Genomic DNA, 6,946 nt, shown 5'->3' on the forward strand with positions numbered 1-6,946 from the left:
GGGAGCGAGGCCGCAGATTCCCCGCAGCACTTTCGCCTCGCTTGGAGGCGCCTGAACGGCCGCCGCACCTCCCCGGACAGGGGCTCTAGCTCGCCGCTGTTCAAGAACCCACCGCCCATGGTCGCCAGTTGGTGTTCAGCGGCCCTCCGGCTTTGCGGTGCAGCCCCGTCACGTGGGCGTTTACTCGTGAGGAAGGCCGCACCCTGGTGGTCAGCGGGGCTTGCGCCCCGAAGAAGCGGACTCAGCTGAGTCAAAACCCGCCGAGCCCGTTTTGCTCCACACTGACTGGCAGCGGGATGCTGGCTGGCATCCTCTGTCTAGGGCAGTGGTTCCCAACCTTTATTATTCAAAAAGTTAATAACTCATTCTCGAATTGCCCCCCCCCCTTAAAAATCAAATTGCCCCCCTGTGGGAAGCACGGGTCTAGGGTGTGAATGAATGAAGGGGCTTAGTGCCAGATGGATAGGTAGATAGATATCCTATCTGGGAAGAAGTTTCATAGAACTCAGGATAGGGGGGACTTACTTCTGAGCAAACCTATCCATTCTGGAGGAAATCAGCCCTGAGTGCTCACTGGAAGGACAGATCCTGAAGCTGAGGCTCCAATACTTTGGCCACCTCATGAGAAGAGAAGACTCCCTGGAAAAGACCCTGATGTTGGGAAAGATGGAGGGCACAAGGAGAAGGGGACGACAGAGGACGAGATGGTTGGACAGTGTTCTTGAAGCTACTAACATGAGTTTGACCAAACTGCGGGAGGCAGCTGAAGACAGGAGTGCCTGGCGTGCTCTGGTCCATGGGGTCACGAAGAGTCGGACACGACTAAACAACAACTACTTGTATTGTTGAACAGTTGTAAGAATGTCGTCCAGGATGGCTTCTGTGAGATGAAACCTAATGCAAAATACTGTATGTGGAGGTTAAGTCCGCTGAGTTCAGTGGGGCTTACTTCCAAGCAGGCCCTTGCAGAGCCGGTCAGAGGCCCGGGCCAGGTAGATAATGTGCCCCCCTTTTTTTTTACCCTGGGGATCTCCAAAGGCTTATAAATAAGTAAGTATATAAATAATAGTGCATTTTAAAAATACATAGGGAAAAGGATTGTTTTAAGTATTTACATTTAAATAATGGTGAGCGATTGTGAATATGCTGACCGAGGCCCACTTTGGAATCGGAGGCCCGAGCCAAGTGGCCCATATGACACACACCCCCTCTGTTTGGGCCTGCTTCCAAGTAGTAACAGCCACAGAATTGCAGTCTTCATTGCCAGCCTTGAGCTCATAGTGTTGCAGGGTTGGTAGATGACATTTTCAAACAGGTTCCCTGGCAGTTGTCTCAACATTCACTCTGTCATTTCAGGAAAGTAAGGTAAAGGGGCCCCTGACCATTAGGTCCAGTTGCGGACAACTGGGGTTGCGGCACTCATCTCGCTTTATTGGCCGAGGGAGCTGGCATACAGCTTCTAGGTCATTTGGCCAGCTAAGAATCATCATCCTCATTTCCTCCATTAGGTGCTTGGGTACATGTCTATTTGCAAGGAAAACTGAGACACCCAAAAAGAAGGTAGTGATTTCTATATACTCCTGGGAATCCCTAAGTAAGCAAAAATATATATGTTTCTAAAATTAAAATAAAAACCCAAGTACATGTGGTTTCTAGTACTTCTTCACATAGTGCATAGCCCAACTATAGAACTATAGAACTTGCTGCCCCAGGAGGCAGTGATGGCCGCTAACCTGGGTGGCTTTAAAAGACAATTAGACAAATTCATGGAGCCATCAATGGCTACTAGCTATGAAGGCTATGCTCTGCTTTCATGGTCGGGGTGGCAGCAATGCTTCCAAATACCAGCATGACAGATGAGTGCTCTTCTGCTCACATTCTGCTCGCTGGTTTGCCACAGGCATCTAGTTGGTCACTGAGAGAACAGGATGCTGGACAAGATGTGCCATTGACTGTTCTTACGTTCCTGTGCTATACAGAATCTTGAGATTTCCAGAGGGCTTGTGGCATCTTAAAGACTAACGCATTTATTATAGCATACACTTGCATGGGTTACAGTCCATTTTACTGGAAGCTTACATTGTTACCTTGAGTTGCAGGCATGGGGTGGGGTGGGAGGAATTATAAACAGTGAGATCAGAGGGAAATGAAATACGGGGGGGGGGGGAGTACAGTGATAATAATTACACAATTAACAATTAAACCATCAAACAGTTGATAACACAGGAATTGTTAGGCCAGTTAACACAATATGCTAAAGCTCCTGATTTCTTTCAGTTCGCAAGGGATAGCATGTTTCACACTGCATACTCCCTCTGAAGTTCCTTTGCAGTTGAAGTGGAAAAAGTTTGGAAAAACAAAGAGATTCAGTTGGCAGGGAGGGGATGAAGAGTTTAGTGGCCTCTTCAAGCCTCTAACAAGGATTGCCAATGTGGTGCCCTCCAGATATTGCTGGACTAGCTCACATTATCCTTGATTGTTAAATAGGCTGATGGGAGCTGGAGTCTAACAACATCTGGAGGACACCATGCTTGCTACCCCTGCCCTAACATCTTTATCCTGGCCTTGGGGTTGGAGGGTGCATGCCAGGAGACTTTAAAAAAAAAAACATTCCATCCCAGAACAGTACAGGGAGGTTCCAAGGCTGCCCCCTCACATTTCTTTTAATTACTTTATTATTCATTTCCCTTTGTATCCATTTGAGGGCCAGATTTCTGCAGCATTTTCACTTCCCAGTTGGGAATCTAGGATGGCCACAAAAATAGCACCCTTTTCATCAAAAATATTTTAGAGCCACAAAGCTGAATATTTTTTAAGCTGATGTTTCCTGTCAGATGGCATGATATTTTAATCTTTGAGCCTGCAAACTCAAGTCCAAAGCTGTAGCAGAATCGAGAGACAAGTTATTATTATAAGCAAAACAATATTTAAAATGCAGCATTCTTGGCACTATTTATGCTCCAATTATTGTCATTATCTCTGAACAGACACTGAACACAGTGTTTTGTTCTTGTTTACAGGCTGATTTATGATTAGCATGTGGATTTTCTTCATACTTGTGGAATTTGCTTATAAACAGCTGTTTTCATTAGAAAACTAATTTCACCGTTGTTGATTTTTAAGTTGTTTACAGATTTAAAGAAATTCAAATTGGAAGAAATTCAGATTGACCCAACCTTGTTAATACAATGATGAATATTAAATTGTGTTTGCTGCCATCTTACGGAGAAAATCAAGCAATTGTAAGACAGTCACCTTCTGCTATATCTCTTTGGAAAAGAGTAGCTAGAAGCAAGAAAAGCGCCGCCTTCTGTGCATAACTGAAATAGCATTTACAAGAAACCTTTTTTGTCCCAGCTATACCTGTACATGGATGTTGGAAAAACAAAGGGTGGTAGAAAGGAGCAGGGGAGCTTTCCAAACTTTTAATGTTGGTGACACACTTTTTAGACATGCATCATTTCGCGACACAGTAATTCAGTTTTGCTAGCAAACCAGAGGTTGAACTAACCCCTTATAAGTGTTGGTGCAACACACCTACACACTGCAGCCGACACATTAACGTGTTGCTACACACAGTTTGGAAAGCTGTGCATTACAGTTCTCCAGCTGAAAACATTATAGCTTTGCAACTGTTATTGTTTAACTTGAATCCCACATGCTTACATTTTTCTAAATGTGAATCTATACTGATTATCTTATTATTTTAAAATATTTGTAAAACTGTTGAGGACCATGTGCTTTAGTGAGTGCTTTGTCCTATATGAACCTGCCTGTGCCCTCAGATCAGCTGCTAAGGCTTTACTCCAAGTACCACCCCTGCTGTTAACAGCAAAATCATGCTGCACCAAACATTGAGAAAGAATTTACCAACCATGACAGTGTAGGAATTGAAAGTGTATTAATATGCAAAGCTAAGAATGAAAAGAAAAGGAGCAAACAACTAATTTGTTCAGAATCAGAATATGTTTGTTGAGTATTGGCATAATAAGGCACATCTTTCAGGAGATAATTGCTTATAGCAACTAGCTTGGTATTGGGAGGGGGAAATTACTGCTATGAACTAGAGATTCTTCTCTGGCCTGTTGTCAAGAAAGTTTACAGAGCAAAGAACAGATCTGGAGGGATATAAGGTTTGGAAGCTGCCTTGGGACACCAATGTAAAATCTGGCCAATGTGATTGGCAAGGTTCCCATGCTATATAAGGTGGACTGAGCACCAGACTCAAGGGGGAACAAAACATGTCTAACCACATAACAGCCACAAGGATCTGTTGAAAGCCATTAGCTTTATACATCTCATCTTTTGCCTTTTGGTTATGAGCAGCATCCTCTTTTCTTTCCAGATGGTGCTGGAAGCTCCAAAATCTCCTGCCTGAACTTATCTTCATGAGTTTTCAGCAACCTGACATGATAAACATAGAGGGAAACATGTTAAGTATTTTGCTCAAGTCTAGAGGATTTTCAGAAGCTCTCACATTGTGTTCACACAATGCTAAATAAATGGTTTGTGGGAAATTGCAGTCAAACATAACTGCATGAGTGCTAGTTGGTGCAAGAAGGGGTAAAGACCACATTCCTAGAATCAATTAAGTTATACCCCCTTTTCTCAAATGAAGGAGGAAGTGAAGCCTTCTCTTCCTGTTCCCTCTCTCCACACCACATCACTGGGTAAGGAAGATGTGTCTAAGCAAGCTCCAGGCTTACAGCACATATTTGGAACTACCGGTACATATTTGTATTTTCTACCCAAGAGTATTCTGCCTGTGTTCTTCTGCTGCTGCTTGCATAAATGCATTAATTTGACCTTTGGAATGTGTTGTTCATAAAGCATTTAAAATTTACTTAGCAGTGTGTGGTCTGTTCACTGGAAGAGGGGTAGAATCAGAAGAGCACTTTGCAAGCAAACTAGATGAGATATGCAAAAGGTTTAACAGCCTACATTCCTAACACTTCACTGTAAGGCCAATGTTTGGGCTTGTGGAAGCTGAGTCACCCATGTACCTCTAAACTCAGGTTTAGTGTTCTGTGTGAACATAGATACAATTTCAATCACATTCAGGCAATCCTTAAAAACAGCTTACTGAAATTTAGAAGGGCTACTTCATGTGTTACAAAATTCCTATCCGGAAGAAACTTCTGCATAATAATTTACTTCAGCATCCCTTTGTAGAATGTTTGATGTTCTATATTTGGTACCTGGGAAAACACATTTTCCCCTCAAGATGTTCTCATCTATTGCTGTTATAATGACTGTGTGACTACATGAGTGTTATAGGCATTTATAGGTTATTGTCTGTGCTGTTGTTCACAGCAAACAAAACAACCCCCCTCCAGCAGTGGACCTCCATCTGGCTGAGTCTCTGCACCATACCAGGATGAAAGGGAGAAGCAGCATGATTGCAGCATGTTTGGCATGGTGCAAACACACTAGTGGAGCCAATCCGGCACTCCTGCCAGCAGGTTTGCACCATGCCAACCTCAAATCTGCTGCAACCCTCCACCTCTGTGTCCCAGTATGCTGCAGCAACTCAGCTATTCAGAGATCCAGCGAATGCCACAGCCCCACCACACTATCTTCTGCAGCTCCCATGTCATACCAAGTCCATGCTGTTTGCTGAAGAGCCACCAGTTACCCACCTTACCAATTTGACCATGGATTCAGTCACATTCTGACCTAAGGCAGCACTGCATTCATAAAATGAGAGTCCATACTCCTGCCCAAAAATAAATAAATGAGAACAAAACAAACAATGCACATCCTTTACAGCAGTGGTAGTTGACAAACATTATGCCTAATTGGGTAAACGCAACTACTTTCAGCTCCACCACCTGACCTCGTAGCTACACATTTTTACCATGAACATGATCAAATGTGACTCTATTCCTGCTGTAGAGATCCACCCTACCCCTGACATCTCATCTTTGACTAAATTATCTTGGCAAATTTCGCTACTGCATATCCACAGACAGCAAATTATTCATGGCATTTGGGCAAAGGCTTATGTTGAGTGAGCTGTCAGGGGGAGTGGGAAGGATCCATGCCCATAGAGTGCAAGATACTAGTGCAATCTACTTCATCAAAGTTATCCTACCTCTTCATAAAAGAGTCAAGACTCAGACAAAGGTGCATGGTTTAAAAGATATAAGGTAAAGGACCTGTGGACAGCTAAGTCCAAGGCGACTATGGGGTGTGGCACTCAACTCGCTTTTAGGCCGTGGGAACTGGCATTTGTCAGACAGCTTTCTGGTTCATGACTAAACTGCTTCTGGTGCAATGAGACACCGTGACAAGTGCCAGAGCACACAGAAACACTGTTTACCTTCCCACCACAGTGGTACCTATTTACTTTGGTGCACTTTCAAACTGCTAGGTTGGCAGAAGCTGAGACAAAGCAAGGGGAGCTCACCCCATCGAGCGGATTTGAACCGCTGACCTTCCAATCGGCAAGCTCAAGAGGCTCAGTGGTTTAGACCACAGCGCCACCTGCATCCCTTAAAAAAGATATAAAAGGCAGCCTGTCTCTGCCCCTCCATGCCATTGCCTATGGAGAAAAACACGGAATGAGCCCTGCAAACCCCGTGTGTTCACCTACGGTATACCAGAGCATCAGAATCTCTTGATGAGGTCCCAAGACTCCTGACCACCATCTTAATGGCAACTCCACCCACCCAGTAAAAATCCATGCATGTTGGTTTGTTTCTTAACTGTGTGGTGGTTGTTGCCCTCAAAATGTTTTTGTCTGCTACAACTGGTAATCAAGAATCCATGTGATGCTCAGCAACTAAGTTGCTGAGGATCACAAGCTGCACAGTTCTACTAAGCTAATATTCTTGTAATTTTCCTACAGGCACCCGGTTGACCAGTGCTGGAAAGAGGAAGCTGGACTAAACGGGCTTGGGGACTGATCCAGCAGGGCTCTTCCTACATCCTGATGTCGTTTTAA

This window comes from Lacerta agilis, chromosome 6 (assembly GCF_009819535.1).
Source record: "Lacerta agilis isolate rLacAgi1 chromosome 6, rLacAgi1.pri, whole genome shotgun sequence".
NCBI lineage: Eukaryota > Metazoa > Chordata > Lepidosauria > Squamata > Lacertidae > Lacerta > Lacerta agilis.